Source organism: Canis aureus, chromosome 5 (genome assembly GCF_053574225.1).
Source record: "Canis aureus isolate CA01 chromosome 5, VMU_Caureus_v.1.0, whole genome shotgun sequence".
In the NCBI taxonomy this organism is placed as follows: Eukaryota; Metazoa; Chordata; class Mammalia; order Carnivora; family Canidae; genus Canis; species Canis aureus.
In genome coordinates this window covers 32,140,188-32,161,129 of record NC_135615.1, presented here as the reverse complement: position 1 = coordinate 32,161,129, position 20,942 = coordinate 32,140,188, and the positions used below count along the sequence as shown (strand labels likewise).

Below are 20,942 nucleotides of genomic sequence, written 5' to 3'. Positions count from 1 at the left end.
GCTGCCGTCTGTCCACTGCTCTGTGATACCAGGCTGGAGCCCCGCAAACCCACTCCTGCTGGGCCAGCTGGCCCCAGGGTAGACTCTACTGCAGGAGCATGCAGGCAGGCACAGGGCTCCTTCCTCCACTCCTCAGAGGTCTACCAGCTTCTGCTCCTTGGGCTTCCACCAAGCCCCTGAGACTCAGCCATCCCTTCCCCTCTTCCCCGCAGCCCAGCAGGGGTGGCTGCCCTGCCTTTGCTGTCATCAAGCCCTGTGGACATAGCCTCTCTTTTCTTCGAAACCTGATGCCTAGTCAACGATTACATCATTTTTCTGTGTTGGACTAGGTGGTGTGTTTCTGTCTCCTTTTTGACACACACATAAGCAAATGCAGTATCGATGGAAATACTCTTCTAAATCTGCAACCCCCCATGCATTACTAACTATGGTTTTGTTTTGCACGCTTACAAACATGTATGTGAAACTGGTATCCATCAATCTGAGTTTCTGTGCAATACTCGTGGCGTGGATATAGCCATCGTCCCGGTGACCACCCCGAGCAGTCAGTCAGTCAGTCACAATCACTCCACTTACATTTATTTGTTTCCGAGTGGACTTTTTTTTTTTTTTGTAAGATTTTATTTGTTAATTCATGAGAGACACAGAGAGAAAGGCAGAGACATAGGCAGAGGGAGAAGCAGGCTCCATGCAGGGAGTCTGACGCAGGACTCGATCCCGGGACTGGGATCATACCCTGAGCCAAAGGCAGACGCTCAACCACTGAGCCACCCAGGTGTCCCTCTGAGTGGACTTTTAGAGATTGGAATGCACTATCTAGGTTTGGCCAAATTAGGAATAATTTCTGTATTTCTATGCTTTGACACGAACACACCTTAAATCCAAATTCTGTATGCACAGAATACTTTTGGTGACTCATTTGTAATCAGCCAACAATATAGCCATGAAAAAAAGAGGATTAATTGACGGATTTTAAGATATTCTTTAGCATTCTGATTTCTAACTGCGTATATCGCCTGAAGTGGAGTGTCATTCTGTTTCACGGTTGTTTCCCTAATAAGCATTAATTCGTCAGCACTTTGCTTGAACATGAGAGACGGTGGAAATGTGGGTAATTCATGATATGCAAAAAATGATTGTTTAGCAGTTTGCCAATATAAAGGGTTCCATCGAAATCAATTTAACACATTATTTCGCTTATATCCCCTTCAAACCATTTTTCTGCTCCATTCTATTTATTTCCACAAACCCGCTCCACTTCCATTATTTCAAACCAACTGTTTGTTTTACAGATATTTTTAAAAATTCATTTTCCCAAATTCGAACTTTATGCCTTCTTTAATATCATAATCTGAAAGAAGTTAGACATTATTGATTTCATTATCCTAGTAAATGAATCAATTGATATGTGAGTAGGGATTGCTAAATTATCACTGATTGTGAGAAATAGGTAAAAAAAACCTACTCTCTGAATTCTCAAAACTGAATACTTGATGTAGTGGCAATACAGATCTCAGTTGAATAGATTAAACAAAAAATAAAGGTGGTCTATTTATACTCAGCATTCCCTCCTATATTATATGATGAGTGCTCATAAAAAGAAAATATTGCAATTTCTTCCTCTGGAAATTCTTTCTCCATCAGTTTCTCACTTACATTCCCAAAGTGAACACATACAAACAAAAATTAAGTTTAAAAGAGATAGGGGCACTTGGGTGGGTTGAGTGTCTAACTCTTGATTTTGGTTCAGATCATGATCTCAGGCTCGTGGGTTCACGTAGCACTCAGCAGGGAGTCAGCTTGAGATTCTCTTCTCCCTCTCTCTTTGTCCCTCCCTCTGCTCACATCACACAATCTGCCCTTCCCCTAAAGATAAATAAATCTTTTAAAAAAAAAAAAGAATGAAAGAGGGGCAGCCTGAGTGGCTCAGTGGTTTAACGCCACCTTCAGCCCAGGGCCTGATCCTGGAGACCTGGGATCGAGTTCCGCGTCGGGCTCCCTGCATGGAGCCTGCTTCCCCCTCTGCCTGTGTCTCTGCAAATCTCTCTTTCTCTCTCTCTGGGTCTCTCATGAATAAATAAATAAAAATCTTAAAAAAAAAAAAGAATGAAAGATACAAAAGAATTTGAGAAAGTCTAAGTAATTAGTGCAAATTCCCAAGTCAGGCTTTTCACTGCATTTTGGTGTAGATCTAAAATTGCAATTATGTCTTAAAAGATTCATAGATTATTTATATATACCTGCACAGTTTTCCCTAGCATTATCTAGCATTGCTGAGGGACATTTGTTACAATTGATGAACTGATATTGACACATGATTATTAACCAAGGTCTGTACTTAACTTAGGGCTGACTCTTGGTGTTCTATACTGCGTGGGTCTTACTAAATGTTTAAGGAAGTGTACATACCTTTACTGCATCACACAGGGAACTTTCCATATTCTAAATATCCCCCGTGCTCTACCTTTTCATGCATGCATTGCTGAATAATGCTCCACCGTACGGATGTATCATGCTTTTTACCCATTCATCTATTGAAGGATATTTGGGTTGCTTCCAAGTTTTGGGGATTAGGCATAACACAACTATAAACATTCCAGGACTTTATGTGGTTGTAAGTTTTCAACTGTTTGGACAAATACCAGGAAGTACATTCGTTGGATCATATGGTCAGAATTTGTTTAGTTTCCCAAGAGATTGGCAATCTGTCTCCCAAAATGACTGTGTCATTTTGCATTTTCATCAGTCCTAAGTCAGAGTTCCCATTGCTTCACATCCTCATCAGCATTTAGTATTGTCAGTTTTTTTTGTTTTTGTTTTTGTGTTTGTTTTTTTTTTTTTTTTTTGGCCCATTCTAATAGCAACTTGGTGGTACCTCATTGTTGCTCCAATTTGCAATTTCCTAATAACATACAATGTTGAGCATCTTTTCATATGTTTATTTGCCATCTGTGTATCTTCAGTGAGGTGTCAATTTAGAGATTTTGTCCATTTTTTAATCGACTGCTTAAGTGGGTTCTTACTGTTGAGTTTTAAGAGTTCTTTGCATATTTTGGATACTAGTCCCTAATTACATATGTTTTTTTTTCACAAAGACTTTCTTCCAATCAATGTCTTTTCTTTTTACCAGGATAAGGAAAAGACACTGATGAGATGAGAACAACACAAGTAATGATGTACATGTCACATGCACGCACACACACACACACACACATCTTCTTTGTTAGAACTCTATCCCACTTGCAAGAGCAACACTTAGGAACCTCCTGCTCTTGCTCCACCTTCCCTGTTCTCCTGACTCATCATTACAACACCTCTCAGGCATTCGCTCAATCCCTTCTACACATGGAGTCAAGCTTGTTTTGAGAGTTGTTTATGTTTCTCATCTTTATTTCAGATGCCTATGTTTCTGTACACTCTCTCACTTCCTGTCTCTTGTAGAGGAAATAATCCTTCTCTTTCCCATGTTTCCTCCAAGAAATGTACTTCATCCTCAGAATCTCTACCCACCAGTTATTTCCTCTTTTGTGGTTTACCTTTTCTCCATTTTGTCTTCTCTCTCCTACAAAAAAGAAGACAAAATCTTCTCTTGACCTCACTAATCATTCAACAGAAAAAACTCTCTTCAATGTCAAACTCCCCCCAAAAATTGGCTATTCTTTTCTACTGTGCCTACTCCTTCTATCTATAATTTGTCCTTTGATCTGTAAAGTTTCTCCCTGTAATGCTGTTAAAATCACTTATCCTCCCTTATCAAGGATCACCTTCTGTTCACCAAAGTAAGCAATTCTGTTGTCTTTGAACTTGGGCAACATTTGACAGTATTAGACATGTTTTGGTTCCCAGATCCTTCTGGATATCTTTCCGTCCTAAAGCTTCTATCAAAATACATATTTTCCTGGTTTTCCTTCATTTGTATTGCTTCCTAGGGCTTTCTTTCTCTAGACTTTTTTTTTTTTAAGAGAGGGAGAGAGTGTGTGAACAGGGTGGGGTTTGCTGTAGAGGGACAGGGAGACAGACAATCCCAAGCAAACTCCCCACTGAGTGTGGAGCCCCACTAGGGGCTCAATCTCATGATCCTGAGATCATGCTCTGAACAGAAATAAGAGTCAGTTGCTTAACTGACTGAGTCACCCACGTGTCCCCCTTTTGCTTGACCTTTAATATAAGGCTTTTTTAAAAATTCTGGCTTCCGGAGTATCTGGGTGGCTCTCTCAGTTAAGTATCTGCCATCAGTTCAGGTCATGAGCCCAAAGTCCTGGGATCGAGCCCTGCCATCAGGCTCCCTGCTCAGCGGGCAGACTGCTTCTCTGTCTCTCACTCCCCCTGCTTGTGCGCTCTCTCTCTCTGTCAAATAAACAACTTATTTTTAAAAATTCTGGCTTCAGCTGTCTTTCGCCCTCTCTCCTTCAAACTTCTCTCGTGACCTTAGGATAACTTTCAGGCAAAATACTTTAGTTATCCTCTCTCCACAGACAAGTCTCCAGTACAAATTTCTAGCTTTGGGGTCTTTTGAGCTCAAGTTGCACACCTCTAATGGTCTTTTTGGCATCTACTCCAGCATGACCTGCTTTTACCCTAAGATTCATGAGGGCCAAAATCAAAATTTCCTTTAGAATCTACTCCTTGTGCCCTGACTTTTCTGCTTCCACTAATGGTCCCACTATTTCCCAGGATACAGCCTTAATACTTTCACGCATCTTTCAATTTGTGCTTCACCGTCAGCCGCTCCAGTGGGCTGCTTCAGAGTCTGAGTCCCATCAGCCTTCAAGCTGAATGCAATTTGTCTCTGGCCTTGGAACCTTCATAATTCTGGGATTCTAGTCTGTATTATATTCTCAGGAGTTTTGAAAAAGAGATCTCCATTCCTATGTTACAAGCTATCCTAATGAATGTGCAGAATCGTAATTCTTTCCTATCACCACCATGTTCACCACAGTAAGCATATGCTCCATGCTCAAATAATATTTGCTAAGAGGAGTTGAACTTCCCTGATTCCTTTCATCACCTGTCTTTCATAACTGGAGTTCCAGACACCAAAATTCTTGCATTTATCTGATTTCATGTTTTTTAATTTTCTAAATCTTAATTAAGTGGTGCATAACATCTTGTAATCAACTAGGATATTAGCAAAAGTTGCTAATTTGCCATGATATTTGGCATTTTGAACTATGTGGCAGAAATGAAAACCAACCAACCAACCCAACCTTATCATTACTAAAGCAAAAGCAATGTGTTATAGACTTAATCCCTTGTGTGGTTGAGAAGGCATTTTCACTTAACCTTCCCTATTTTAGTCTTCTCAGACTGTCTGAGAAAGTACCCTCAGGGCAGAGAATTCTCCTGCTTGTTTTGAGTGCAGTCTGACTGCCCTTGAGGTAATCAGGTGTGACTAGGTAATGTGCTTTAATAATTATGGCATTTAAAACATTTTGTTCTGTTTGGTTTTATTGTTGGATATGTAAAAAGATTTACAAAGTCTAGTCATGGCTTAGTTCCATGGCAAGGCATTCTGACAGAAAAGATGCACAGGGATGTGCGCTATGACCTAAGCAATTCTGGAGAGAAATTACATGGAAGGCCTCACCTCTGATCTGGGCCACTTTCTCCTTTCCAAGGCCAAGAGAAGTTAATAACAGTAAGTGCAGGTGACCATCTCTGGCTGCTGGGTGCTGGCCTACTGCCAAGGGAGTCACCCCAGGGAGCAATGTTTCATAGACGGTAGGTATAATGAGACCCTCTAGAGCTCCCACATCCAAGTCACAAACTGGTAGCTCCCAGGCCGGGCTCAGCAGTGAATTTTGGCTTCACATAGTTGGCTCAAACAATGTTTTTCACATTGTTGGCCCAAACACAGTTTTAAATCTAGGCTGGACACCAACATTTAAAAAATCATGAGATTTCACATAGAGCTTTGGATTTCTGGCTTCTTGGTATCTGGCCTCCATACTCACACAAAATTACTTGGCTGGAATTAAGAGTATTCAACCCTTTTGTGATGGACTGGTGCTCTGTCTTTCCAACCATCCCTGTCACTGAGCCAGACCAGCTCCTATCCATTACCGTGCACTTCACCCAGGAAGGTAAATCATGGGGTGGCACAGGTCCTACTGGTATGGAAGGCTGTGACTCTAGGAATCACTTGGGAATTACCACAACATCTCAAGTCAAGTCTTGTTCATCAGAAAGGATGGATGTATTTTTAGGATGATGGAAAAAGAAATCAATTTGAATGGAATAATAGGCCAATTATAGCTAAATTGGAATTAACCTCTGATTTGAGATTCAGAGAAACTTTTTTTTTCCAGACAAAACAGACTTTACTTTTTTGTATATTTTTTTATTGGAGTTTGATTTGCCAGCATATAATATAACACCCAGTGCTCATCCCATAGAGTGCCCCCCTCAGTGCCCATCACCCAGTCATCCCATCCTCCCACCCATCTCCCCTTCCACTACCCTTTGTTTGTTTCCCAGAGTTAGGAGTCAGTCTCTCATGTTTTGTCTCCCTCTCTGATTTTTCCCACTCATTTTCCCTCTGTCCCCTATAATCCCTTTCACTACTTCTTATATTCCTTGTATGAGTGAAACCATATGATGATTGCCCTTCTCCAATTGACTTACTTCACTCAGCATCATACCCTCCAGTTCCGTCCATGTTGAAGCAAGTGGTGGGTATTTGTCATTTCTGATGGCTGAGGAATATTCCATTGTATACATAGACCACATCTTTTTAATCCATTCATCTTTCGATGGGCACTGAGGCTCCTTCCACAGTTTGGCCATTGTGGACATTGCTGCTATAAACATCAGGGTGCAGGTGTCCCAGCGTTTCACTGCATCTGTATCTTTGGGGTAAATCCTCAGCAGGGCAATTGCTGGGTCGTAGGGCAGGTCTATTTTTAAATCTTTGAGGAACCTCCACACAGTTTTCCAGAGTGGCGGCACCAGTTCACATTCCCACCCACAGTGCAGGAGGGTTCCCCTTTCTCCACATCCTCTCCAACAGTTGTTGTTTCCTGTCTTGTTAATTTTCCCCATGCTCACTGGTGTGAGGTGGGATCTCATTGTGGTTTTGATGTGTATTTCCCTGATGGTGAGTGACGCAGAGCATTTTCTCATGTGCTTGTTGGCCAAGTGTATGTCTTCTTTGATGAAATTTCTGTTTGTGTCTTTTGCTAATTTCATGATTGGATTGCTGGTTTCCTTGCTGTTAAGTTTAATAAGTTCTTTATAGATCTTGGATACTAGCCCTTTATCTGATCTGTCATTTGCAAATATCTTCTCCTATTCTGCAGGTTGTCTTTTAGTTTTGTTGACTATCTCTTTTGCTTTGCAGAAGTTTTTTTCTTAAGTGCTAAAACTCATACGGCAATTTGACAGTGTGGCAGGATACAAAATCAATGCCCAGAAATCAGTGGCATTTCTTTACACTAACAATGAGACTGAAGAAAGAGAAATTAAGGAGTCAATCCCATTTACAATTGCACCCAAAAGCAAAAGATACCTAGGAATAAACCTAACCAAAGAGGTAAAGGATCTATACCCTAAGAACTACAGAACACTTCTGAAAGAAACTGAGGAAGACAAAAACAGATGGACAAATATTACATGCTCATGGGTTGGAAGAATTAATGTTGTGAAAATGTCAATGCTGCTCAGGGCAATTTATACGTTCAGTTCAATCCCTATCCAAATACCATGGACTTTCTTCAGAGAGTTGGAACAAATCATCTTAAGATTCATATGGAATCAGAAAAGGCCTGAATATCCAGGGGAATATTGAAAAAGAAAATCAGAGCTGGGGGCATCACAATGCCAGATTTCAGGTTGTACTACAGAGCTGTTATCATCAAGACAGTGTGGTACTGGCACAAAAACAGACACATAGATCAATGGAACAGAATAGAGAATCCAGAAATGGACCCTCAACTCTATGGTCAACTAATATATGACGAAGCAGGAAAGACTATCCACTGGGAAAAGGACGGTCTCTTTAATAAATACTGGGAAAATTGGACAGCCACGTGCAGAAGAATGAAACTGGACCAGACACAAAGATAAACTCAAAATGGATGAAAGATCTAAATGTGAGACAAGATTCCATCAAAATCCTGGAGAACACAGGCAACACCCTTTTTGAAGTTGGCCACAGCAACTTCTTGCAAGATCCCTCTATGAAGGCAAGGGAAACAAAAGCAAAAATGAACTATTGGGACTTAAGATAAAAAGCTTCTGGATAGGAAACATTCTTTTGCCATAATACAAATCTACCATCACATTACCTTGGTTTGCTATTCCTTACATTAAAAAAATATTTAAACAAAGACAGTCTGTCATCCTTTCAACTTTCACATTTATCAGATTCACAAGCAAGGAAGAAAGTGCATGGTCTTAGAAATACAATGTAGCATTTTTTCCAGTTTTATTATTTGATTTATTCACTCTAAATATGCATTTGAACATATTTAGTACCGATATTATCTCGTATATGACGAACATTATCTATAGTGTGTTTTCAATTATTTTAGACCATTTGCTTTTAAAGAGCTCTCACAAACAAAAACAGAACAAAATGTTCTTAAAAATAATTAAACTTATTGATGTTTTTCTGAAGTTCAAGAGCAAACATTTACTCCAAAGATTGAATCTGGAGCATGAAGCCAATTTAGTGTTTCTTGAAACTGTTTTGAGTAGAACTCTAGTGCCATATTCTTCTTTTTGGAAGTTTTATCGAGGTTTAATTGAGATACAAAAATGCATATATTTAATGTATACAATCTGATAATTTGTTGCTATACAACATAGAGCCTATGGTGAACAATATTGAGTTGTGTATTTGAAAAATTGGTAAGGAAGCAGATCTCACATTGTTGTTTTTTTCATCTGTAAAGCAGAAATAGTTCTACTTGTTTTACCAAGCTGTAGCAGGTTTAAAAATCATGTCTCTGGAATGCCTGGGTGGCTCAGCAGTTGAGTATCTGCCTTTGGCCTGGGGCATGATTCCGGGATCCATGATCAAGTCCCACATCATGTTCCTTGCTGAGACCCTACTTCTCCCTCTGCCTGTGTTTCTGCCTGTGTGTGTGTGTGTGTGTGTGTGTCTCAAAAATAAATAAATACAATCTTTAAAAAAATAAAAGTCATGTTTCTATAATGACTCACACAGAGTAGCACAGTGATTTCTGTCCCCCTCATAATTTTTGTCAAGCCCATTACTGAAAAGCAGATACAGGAATTTGGTGGGATGGGACACTAACAAGTGAACTCATATCTCCTCAAATTCTTTTGGAATCTAGGCACAAAGGGAGTAGCAGAACATATGTATACAAACAAATAAATTTTAAAACTACATGGGTAAGTACAATTCACAGGGGGACAGGCTTTGGGAAGAGTGTGGACTAACAAGAGGGAACCAAGTGGGATGGATGCAAGGCAAGTGTCAGGGTAAAGGCAGGTTAGGTCAAGGGTCCATCACGGCAGCAGCTGGTTCCCTTCCCAGAGCCTGGTTCCCGGACCATGTTCGATGGAAGATTGTTGAATGAATGAAGACTGAATCTGGGGCCATAGAGGATGGAGAAAGAGTAAACATGAAGATCATAGAGTAAAAAGTGACTTTATTCATAATGTTCTGAAGATGGACTTTGATTATCTTGTTGAAACATTTCCTAAAAGCTCATGATGGAAAACTGAGAAATTCATCTTAAATTGGGTGCCAGACTCTTCAAATATCCTCCAAGACACTGTTTTCTGTATCTTAATGCTGTCTCTGGATTTATAAAAGTAAACAGTGACCGATGGAGAAACTGAACAGCCATGAGGGCCATGGTCTCATAATGGCCTTATTTTCTAACAGAGATTAGCAAGGGCTAATAGCATCCCTGTTCTTCTGAGTTGTGTACAGTACAGCGGGCAACTCAACTACAGAGTTTTTGATACTTAGGGGTGTCAATAGTATAAGGTGTAAATGTCTGAATAGGTCCCTAGGTTTGTGGAGGAGAAAGAAAATGTTAACTAGTTTGGCCTAGACTGAAGCCTACAGGCTGAGTAAATTGAGCCACCTGGTTTAGTAGGTGGGTTCAATGGGAAGAGAGAAGGTAGATGACTGACAGATCATGGTGCTCTTAATCATACCTCACCACCAACAAAAAAAGGGGGGCATAAGACTTTAAGCCCAGAGCCATGGGGAAGCTGTACAGCTTTTCTTTTAGTTATAATTTCTTTTATCTTTCTATGCAGCAGAAGTCACATTTATAGGTCTGCAGCATATTTGCGGTCAATGGCTCATGTTACTTTTAGATGCCTCAGCTTTGCTGTGGGCCTGAATCATCTGCAAAGGTATTTAGCTTTACTGAGCCCAACATTGTGCACATCATTCCTGGCTTATTCTACGGGGCTTTAATGTCTTCACTCAAGACTTCTGCTTTTTCTCCTTGATTGGAAATGTTGATTTTATTTTCCAGAAACAGCCACAGAAGATCTCACTCCTGATACTATTTTGAATTGCTTACCGTTATGTCTTCTGAAGGCTCTTTCCTCCCCCTCGCACCCAGCGAGCACCTCCCAGGTGGTGTCTGTTGAGTGTAGCACACGAGGGTGTGTGTGCTTTGGAACCAAAGAAAGTTTAGTAAGTTTTGTTCACTCTTCAGGTGAATTTCAATCTGAATTCTTTAAGTGGCCTGTATTTGAAAAGCTAGTTATTAAATGTGACAGAGAGTATGATACTGAAGAAAGATATTAATATAGTATATCTTGGAATCAACATCGCCAATTCCAATAGTCATCAGGTTATGAAACAGAAATCCCAGCACAGAGGCTCAAGAAACAACTACCTGAACATGGCCATACCAGTGTTACTACATCATAGAACACTCTTACCTCAAATATATATAATCATGTAATTATGATATGAACCAGTGTAATTGTGATATATAATGATGTGCAGTGATCCTGAATAATAAACCAATTATTATTTGTATCAGAATTGTTAATTTTTTTCTGAAACTTCCTGAATGGATAAGTTGCCTGCCTTTGGCTGGTCCTAGGAGTATTTGTTCATGTCATCATGAACTTCATTAACACGGAACAAGAAGCATGGGATCTGGACCTTTAAGGATGTGCCTTCACCTGTGCAAATTGCCTACATAGATGAAGCAGGGGTGTACATAAATAGTGGGGCCCCCACTACAGTTTTCACCCCAAATGTCTCCTCAAAGGATTGTTGAATATTTCCTGAAAGCTGTTTAGTTCAATGCCTGGGGATGGAAAATGATCTTAGCTCCCTGGCTTGTATTCTAGATGTGTGATCATCTTGCTCATTCTCATCTTTACAAACACATCATGGCTCACTTTGCTCTTCACCTTCCTTCACAGCCTACTCATGACAAAAATCATGACTCCACCTTCTGAGACTATGGACTGGAATTGCATTGTTGGCCCATGGGAAAGGAAGGCAGGGAGCTGCACAAGCATCCACACTGGCATTACAAGTCGCATGCAGCAGAAAGAAATAATTAACAGCTTCTATGCCATCCTCAGTGGACAACTCATGGATGGACTGTGAGCCTAGAAAGTGAGGGACAACTCTAGAGAAAAAACATAAGGTCTTGCTGAAAACATAGGTCCTTCCAGATGTTTAAAATTAGTAGTTATCATCACTATGCTGAGAGAACAGTACAGAGTAATTCAGATCAAAGTGGCCAATACAGGCTTTTATTTGCAAAGTGTTGAAGCAGTTGGAAATTAGTTTATGCAGGTGACCATTTGATTTATGTTAATTAAGGGGCCTTTTATACGGGGTGAGAAATAATAGTTAAACTCTGTTGATTAAAAAATATATTATCTTGTTTAATCCTTAAAAAACACAGTAGGAATTATTGTATCCTTTATACATAGGCAAATGGAAAATTATGTCATTTTTTTCTTTTTTTTAAGATTTTATTTTTTATTTATTCGTGAGAAACACAGAGAGAGGCAGAAACACAGGCAGAGGGAGAAGCAGTCTCCTTGCAGGGAGCCCAACGCGGGACTCGATCTCAGGACTCCAGGATCACATACTGAGTCGAAGACTGATGCTAAACTGCTGAGCTACCCAGGGATCCCCTGTCATTTTTTTTCCCAATAAAGCCCAATGGATACACTGAGAAACTAGGAATCAAATTTGGGTCTACCCTGACAGTTTGCTGCTCTTGACCATTGTACTTGATACAGGGGTCTGTAAATGGCAGCAATATGCTAACGACAGAGAAGGCTCTTCAAAGTAGGCTTGTGATATAGTGTGTTCATAAACCTGAGCATTTACTCATTCAATTCAGTTAACTTTTGAAACACATATGCTTGTGATTCAGTACTTTGTAGATAAGGAACCTCAGAAGTAAACTGATCATTGTGTGAGAGCCTTCTGCTCTGTCCGGTATGGAAACACTGGTACATGTGGATATTCAAGCTTATTTAAAACTAATTGCTATCAAATAAGAGTAAAACCTTGGTTCTCAGTTACAGAGGATGCTTTTCGAGGGCTCAATAGCCACATGAAGCTAGTGGGCAACTGAACTGATCTAGATCGTTTCCATCACTCCAGAAAACTCTGCTAGACAGTGTTGCTGGGTAATTACCAAACTCATGTGCTTGCTCTTGGCACATGGTTGTGTTTCTAGTAGTTAGATATGCAATAGAGCTGAGTTCCAGCCCATGTGACGTTGGCAGAAGTGATTCCAAGTCTGGACCATGCAAACTCCCAGGAGAAGTGTGGCCTGTTCCCTGCTCTGCTCATGTGATGCAGTAGAACCTGTTTAATTGATAGCCACACATTGATGATGGTGGAGACAAAAGATGGAAGGACCCTGGGTCCCCAAGTTACTGCCCGGAAGGAAAGAGCCTGCCAATTAAATCGGGACTTCTTGCTTTGGGCAGGATGTGAATAAGACCTAGATTTCAACTCTGGATCTGCTGGGATTTTGGACTTTATCTGTCTATTGCAGCCATCAGTCAATAGGCTTTTGAGCTGTGATTTGAACTTAGGAAACCTGGATAGAGAATTTGGCTTCCAAACCCCTCACTGAAATCAGCAAGACAGGATAAACAGCACTGACATGAATCAGACTGGGGCAATATTTGCATCTAGCAAACCACTACACAATCAAATAATTTTCTTTACATTCAGGATTGGGGAACTTCGAATGATCATAACAATAATAACATAACACTCTCATTTTTAATGGTGCGTGCTGAGAAACCGCATTATTGCATTTAGTCTCCATGACAACCCTACCTACTAGTTACAATTTATCCCCATTTTAGAGATGGGCAAACTGATACTTGTCAAGGTTAAGTAATCTTTCCATGATAATAAACTAGTAGCGGAAAGCACCATTATTCAAACTCCGAAGTGTTGACTGAAGAAATGTGAAAACACGTAGAAAATCTGAGGGACCTTTTTGACAACGGCAGTTACCAGGATGGGCTCTGAAGGGTTTACGTAAAACAGGTCAAGAAGAGCGACAAGGAAGTACAATTCACTCTGGACCTGTGGCTCCAGAGACAGTTTGCAATGAGAAGGGCTTGCCTGTACTCGACCACACGTGTGTTAGCGTGTGTCCAGTGTGACATTGGGTAAATCAGTATGAACTCTGTCTATAGGGTGCTCTTTATATATATTTTCTAAAATTCTCATTAAAAAGAAAATATTCCTTTCTGTATTGGAAGCCACGCATTCCCAAACGAAATTAATGAAAGTGACTGGACTGTATTGTTAGAGGCTGCCCCACACAGTCACTTTGATCGGAGTTGGAACTAAAATAACAACCGATGAAGGGACATGCTTGCTTTGGATGTTTCAAAAAGCAAATATGTCATGATTGCTCTGGGTGAGAGCCTGAGCCGTGTTCTGGGAACTTGTTGACCTTCACCAAAATGGTGCTCCTGGATCAGCGAGGCACACGCTTTCCATGGAGACCACACAGTGACAGAGGGAGGGATGCCCCGGCTGCAGCCACCTGCATCCAGCGCCACGCTCGCATCACCAGATGTCTCCATGGATGTGCTGCTGTTTTCATAGCTTGATAGGTATTCTGGGGACGAAAGTAAACCGATGTATTGTTTAATCATCTTCTTTTATGGGTGGGAAAATGGAAGAACACTTTGAGACCCGTTACACTCATTCTATCCTGTGGACAAAGTCACGAATGAAAGCTAAAGCCTCACGCCCAGCAGCACTTGATGAGACAGAAGAATAAACAAGATGTTACGAATTAATGATTAGCGCCAGTTCGTGTGTCTGGTCACACTAATGATTCTTTGTGATCATGATTCCTACACTTACTACGCGAATGGAAATGATATATAAAAACACAAGCAAACCGGAGAAGAGATTTGCTCAGTGCTTGGCAACTCAGAGCTTTCAAAGGCAATCACCAGAGCAGAGTCTGCCCCAAATCTTCTAGCAAGAGCTTTGAATAATGCATGTGCTACTGCTTTGAAAGTTAAAAATAAGTGGGATGCCGGCAACAGAAGGTGGTACTAAAATACATCCTCCAGTGGCGCGGAGGAAAAGGTAAGAAGGAATTCCTGACTTCACAAGAGTGATAATCATGTAAAACATAGTGAAGACCTTGAATAACATGAATGCTCTTCTGAGGGAATTATTTAAATCATAATAAAAGGCAGAAGTCACAACAGACTCAACTGAATCTCGTAGCTTCTAGAATCTACAATACAACCTTTAGATCTGGAACTTACTCTCAGGCTCTCAGAAAACAGTAGCTATAGAAAGCCAACATGCCAGCGAGAAAACCAAAAACATCAACAGATCAGCAAACCCATTACAAACAAGAAGTCTGGGGTGACGGGTGTTGGATAGGGAGAGTCAGGACCTTCTGGAATCAACCCAGAAGTTCTATTCTATTCGGAGGTGGGAAAAGCTCCGACTGGAGCTCAGTATCCTGCAGGGCTGCATGGTTTTTTGTTTTGTTTTGTTTTTTTGTTTTTTGTTTTTTTCTTATCCAAAACAACAAACTTTAAGGGGAGGCATGTGATAAGAAAAATGAGACTCTCTGTAAAAAGAAGCAGGAGTGTAATGCCAGATAGCCGTGCTGGTCTTGTGGGCTGTGGGGGGACCTGGATAGTCAGTATCCGGACCCGTGGAACCTTTGCAATGCCCAATCTGGCAGCCAAGACCCACATGTGGTTGTGTGGCTGGTTGAGGAAATGTTAACAGAATATTAACATTTATTTAATTTTTAATTTTTAAAGATTTAGATAGCCATACAGAAACGGTAGCTATCCAGTAGAAATTGGATAGCTCAGATCCTGCCTGAATTTAAACACAAACGTCACGGTTGTTCACTTAATGTTTATCATGAGCCCATGCCATGTCAAGTACTCCACAAGCACTTAACTTCCAATATTCTTAGTACTGATACAGTCCAGAAGATATTTCAAAAAATTCACTTTCCTGCCCAGTGAGAAAACATTCTTCACATGAGAGGACCTTCAAGTTTCTCCCATATATTTCTGCCCGTCGTGATCTGAGCCTCTAGGACCTCCAGCTACTGAGTGATAAACACATGGTATTGTCACGGATTACTTTTGCACAGATTGGCAGGAAATAGAAAAATGTTTGGAGAGCTGTCTTGACCCAGATTTCAGAAGATATTTGTAGTGATGCAAATGATGTGTGTACAACCATTAAGGAATCGTAATTATTTATATTTTATGGGATTAGAAAATGCAAAGGATGTTAGGTTTTAGGTACTTCCTGATAGTCACTTAATATATATATTTATAATTTATTTTAATTTATTTTTATGTTTTATATTTTCTTTTTTAAAATAATTTATTTTTTATTAGTGTTCAATTTGCCAACATACAGAATAACACCCAGTGTTCATCCTGTCAAGTGCCTCCCTCAATGCCCGCCACCCAGTCACCCTCACCCCCCCGCCTTCCTCCCCTTCCACCACCCCTAGTTCGTTTCCCAGAGTTAGGAGTCTTCCATGTTCTGTCTCCCTTTCTGATATTTCCTACCCATTTCTTCTCCCTTCCCCTCTATTCCCTTTCACTATTATTTATATTCCCCAAATGAATGAGACCATATAATGTTTGTCCTTCTCCGATTGACTTATTTCACTCAGCATAATACCCTCCAGGTCCATCCACGTTGAAGCAAATGGTGGGTATTTGTCATTTCTAATGGCTGAGGAATATTCCATTGTATACATAGACCACATCTTCTTTCTTATAGCATAATTTTGTTCCTTTTCTCTTTCTTTTCTTCCTCTCTCCTTCCTACCCATCTCCTTCCCTTCATCCTTTCTTCCTCTTTCCCTTTTTGCAGGAGGAGTGAATATGTCAGGTGGGCTTCACATTCAAGTGTCATACTAGGTTCTAGCTTTGGGGTCTGGAAATCATGTCTGTGGTCTTTGCCTGACATCCCTAGATTCACTAGGGAATCTATTTTTGTTGTTTTTTTGTTGTTTTTTTGTTTGTTTTGTTTTGTTTTGTTATCAGGAAACTCATGAGTAGTTCCTTAAAACAAGTGCTTTCTAGTGTCTGGACTTTGGTGTACTTTGCGCTCCTCTTAGAAATGACACTGCAGTAGATGCGGTGCTGTGGTGTGGCCATGGGCACAGCATCCCCAGGTGCAAACCCTGGCTGGGTTTCTCCTCTTTCTCTTGCAGGTTCAACTCACTCTCTCTCTAGCATGAAAGACAGAGGCCACTTGGCAAAAAGCACTTACTTGCTGTGTATGTGACACTGCAGAATCAGGCGAGACTCCTACACTCCCCACCCACGCGGGAACGGGGAGCCCCTTTGGGACGTTGACAGACTGGAAGCATCCCTGTGTCCCCAGCTCAGGTGGTTCTCGGCAGGGTGGCCGGAAGGGGCTCCTTTCTGAAGCCCTTGCTCCCATTCCTTCTACTTTCAACAGCTCACCTTGGGGCTGCTTCTCAGCGCTCAGAGCTGAATTTACAATGACACGTGGATTTAGTGAATATTTGACTTAGTCGAATATTTGACAAACCCGATCTTATAGGTAGAGAAGTGAAATAGAATTGGAGGGAACCTCCGGGAATGAGTGCCTAAGTCCGGTTAGGAGAGAATTAGGATCAGTGTCTAGGTCAGCCTTGGGAGCAGGGTCGGGGAAGAGATCTCAACACATCACGGGTTGTTCAGTAGTTTTATTGTCAGTGGCTTCACATACATGGAGCCTTGAGCTCAAGAACACTTGAAACCAGGATCACACTGTCAGAAACCGCAGTTGCAGAAATAGGACTTGCATTCTTGAGAAAAAAACTCAGTTAATTTTTTTTAGAAGTCTCTACAAAGGCAGGTCTATGCTGACCACTTAAAGATCTGTGTGGCATAGAAAATAATGTCATACATTAAAATCAATGGTGTCTTTAATGTGATGAAATGAGGTGTACACAAATAAGTTAACACCTGTTTTTTTAATTGATCCATTATTTATGTAAAAATAAACATATATGTCTTGTTTTGTGTTGCCGAGAGCCTGGCCCAAAGTGAGCAAATAGATATTGATTGAATGTTCTAATATGTCATAATTATCACTTGCAATCATATTGCCCACCACAGTCACTGGTGTTCATAGGTACATCCTTCTTCCTTTGGAACTTTTTTTGATTCATAAAAATACTGTTTCTCTAATGTTTTAATACCTCTAAGAGGATGAGACCAGAATAAGATGGCACAAAGACCAATTTGTCTGCTATTCTAGAGTCATTGACATGTTCTTCCCATAACCATTCCATGAGCTATATAGGTCAGGCATTAGCCAGAGAAGGCAGAAAAAGAATGAGAAATTTTCTGAAATTTTCTAAAGTCACATAACATATTTGTGGCAATAGAACAAGAACCATGATCCATATCTTCTGGTCGCTAGCCCTGTGCTAATGCATCATAAATAGCGGTGCATCTGCCCCAGCTCATGCCTGCGACATGGGCAGAGGGGTCAGATCCCGCTTCCCACCTCCTGCCCATTGTCCGAGAGCAAGACTCAACACACACCACATGCCAAAGACTTCAGTCTCCCCAGAAGCACAGAATCATCCTGCCTTGTTCCAAATCCTTATCTTTAAAGAATAATAATTCTATGTCTAGAGTTGCCCGAAGGCCTCAGTGGGAAGATCACGATCAGATTTTAGTGCACAAACGAATCTCATATTTTCTAAAGCTTATGAAATGGATCTGTCACTCACGGGGCTAGGGAGCACTAGAGCTTTACTTGGATGCTGCAGTTTTTACCTACTGGGGCCAACTAGCGCATTTAATTTCACCAGCCAGTGGCAGGAATCATGACTTATTTCAGTTTTGAACATTGAACTTTTAGTGTTTGGTGAAAGAAAACAATACATGACTCATCTGTATCCTCGTTAGAGTGACTTTTATGTTTTCATGGCATATAACTCTTCCAAAATATTAATTTTTCTGAGAAATGCCTATGTTTGCTCTTTTAGTCAGGCATGATCTGATCCTGGTGCCATGGTCCCTATGCCCCTGTATGTAGCATTTACTGCATCGACTGAGTGCTGCTATGTGGATTTCTTTGCTCTGAACTATCTCAGAGGCATTACAAACACCGCACATGCATGCATACATGTGCACAAGGCCTTCCTTCAACGCAAGCAGAATGTAGTTCTCATGAAGAAGCAAGGTGTGTGTGTGTGTGTGTGTGTGTGTATACAAAGCTAGAGAGTGGGTACAGAATAAAGATAGACACAGTCATTGAACTTCTGTGATACGTATTTTCAAAATTCTAAGCAAGCAAAGTTATTCAGGATAGGCCCTGGAGAACGAGCTCTCAATGCAGGTTTTGAAGAAATCCTGAACTCCAATGTGGCTTTGTGGCAAATCAAAGGAAAGGATCCTTCATGAATAGAGCTTTGCCACTTTTTAGGAGATGATTGGTTAGACCAGATGATGGTTTGGACACATCTCAGTACACCATCTTGGGACACTGTGGCAAGAGTCTAGGACTTGGAACCAAAGGATACAGGTCTCTGGTTGGCAATCTTCCAGAAGGAAGTGGAAGTGACATGCTGCCTCCACTCACCTGGGCTTTCCCCTGGGCTACCTGAGGAGCAGGACCCAGAGGGCTCGTTCTGGTGGATGCCTGACGACATGTTTTCCCTTTACAGAGTTATAAAGGATTTTGAGTTAATGGCCACACATGGAGAAATCCCAGGCCAGACTCTTTGGGGGAACTTGCATTGTCCCCTGGCCACTAGCTCTGGAGCTGGGTGAGGATCGCCCTGGAAGGATGGGTTTCTCCAGGTGCTACCATTGGCCACCCATGCCAAGTCCCACATGAGTTACCATCGGCCATTAGGCTGCTATGTTCCTTTCTTTTACTACAAAACCCTTCTCCTGAGTGTCTGACTCGTAATCCAAACTGGTAAAATGAAATACAGACTAAGAGAGACATTATCCTCACTCTGACTTACATTGACAGATTGGCCTCTGAAGGCATCTGAATTTGCGATAAGTAGGGCCGTCTGTCAGGTCAAAAGCCACATCTAGTTCAAGAGTCCCCATGCATCCCTCTGTCACTTCTGGGCCTTGACCTGGGGCTTACTCTGTGCTAAGCACTTGGACCCCAATTTCCTTGCTGCTCCTCAGACCCTTCCCTTCTGTAACCCTGGGTTACAGACTGTTATCGACTTGAGCTTGATTTTGTTATCCACACCCTACTTTCAGAATGAACTTGGGAAAAAAAAAAAAAAAGAATGAACTTGGATGACTTTGTTTCCACCTACTCTTCTTGGCTGATGTTATCGGTCAGAACTTTGGAGCTCAACAACATTATTGATGAACAACCTAGGGTGCTTTGCTTGGTTGTTTTAATACTTTTTTTTTTTTTATCTCTAGAATATCAGTCTTGTTTATCCTTGAACAGTACTGAGTTACAAGGTTAGGGGTTGGGTCAAACTGTCACTCTGGGGGAATTAGATGGTGTGGAAGCTCAATGCCACATCCACCATGAGGTTCCTGGCAGGCTGGGCCTTGATCATCTGTCTGCCATGTGAGTGGACACTGGCAGGTAGAAATTATTCAGTGGGATTGTTTGACTGAATAAGCCTGTCCTCATGGGGGGAATCTGTCCAGGCAGAGGCTGAGTGATAGGGCATGCAAAGAAATGGCCACTGGTGTCTAAGGAGTCATGGGGAGGATGGCAGCTCACTGCCATTGCTAATACACCCCTGGTGAACAGGCTGCCCATCTGCAGGCACATCAGACACCACATTGCCACTGCACTGGGCTTATCCAACACCATGAACCCCCGGGTCTGTTCACTGCAGGGATTGGGAACCACGGGGGCTTTATGATTATATTTGAAAAATAAAACTAGTCATAAGAGCTTTGATTGAAGAGATATTTTCTACTAATCTCAAGACAATTCACCGATCTCAAGACACAAATGAAGTGGTATGCTAATAAAAAGAGTCACAAGACAGTCATGTGTACTTGGTTAAAGTCCAAAAATAGCTGGAAGGAAATCTGGAGATAACATGTAGAACAATATTCCCTTTTTATATTGGGGGCTATTCATTTTATTGAAACACAGATCAAACAGTGGTTTTAGGATCATAAAAATCTGGTCAAAATGGCAGGTGGTCTGAGTGCGGTGACCGTGCTGTGATGTGGTCTGTCAGAAATGGGATGACAAAGTAATGCTTAAACCCTCACTATTTCTGTTATTTTTCAACAGCAACTTCAGTGATGGGAATCAAAATTTTCATTTGTTTTTACGATACAAGCATTTCTGCATTTCAGGAATGCTTCTTGGGAAAAGGAAATGTATGCGTGTGTATCGAGTTCTCAACTGAGCAGGGAGGTTCTATTCCCCAGGAGACAGGTGGCGATGTCTGGGGGATCCTTTTTGTCAGAAAGGGGGGAGTGGGAGCAACGGGATCCAGAGGGCAGAG

General features: G+C 41.2%; 1 long non-coding RNA gene across 1 annotated transcript; it reads left to right on the top strand.

Annotated features, from left to right (window-relative positions):
• Positions 1 to 4,875: 4,875 nt before the first annotated feature.
• On the top strand, positions 4,876 to 19,793 carry LOC144313912 (uncharacterized). The gene is made up of 3 exons (XR_013379562.1): positions 4,876 to 10,627; positions 11,374 to 11,572; positions 16,677 to 19,793. It is a non-coding gene; the product is annotated as an uncharacterized LOC144313912 (long non-coding RNA).
• The last annotated feature ends 1,149 nt before the right edge of the window (positions 19,794 to 20,942 follow it).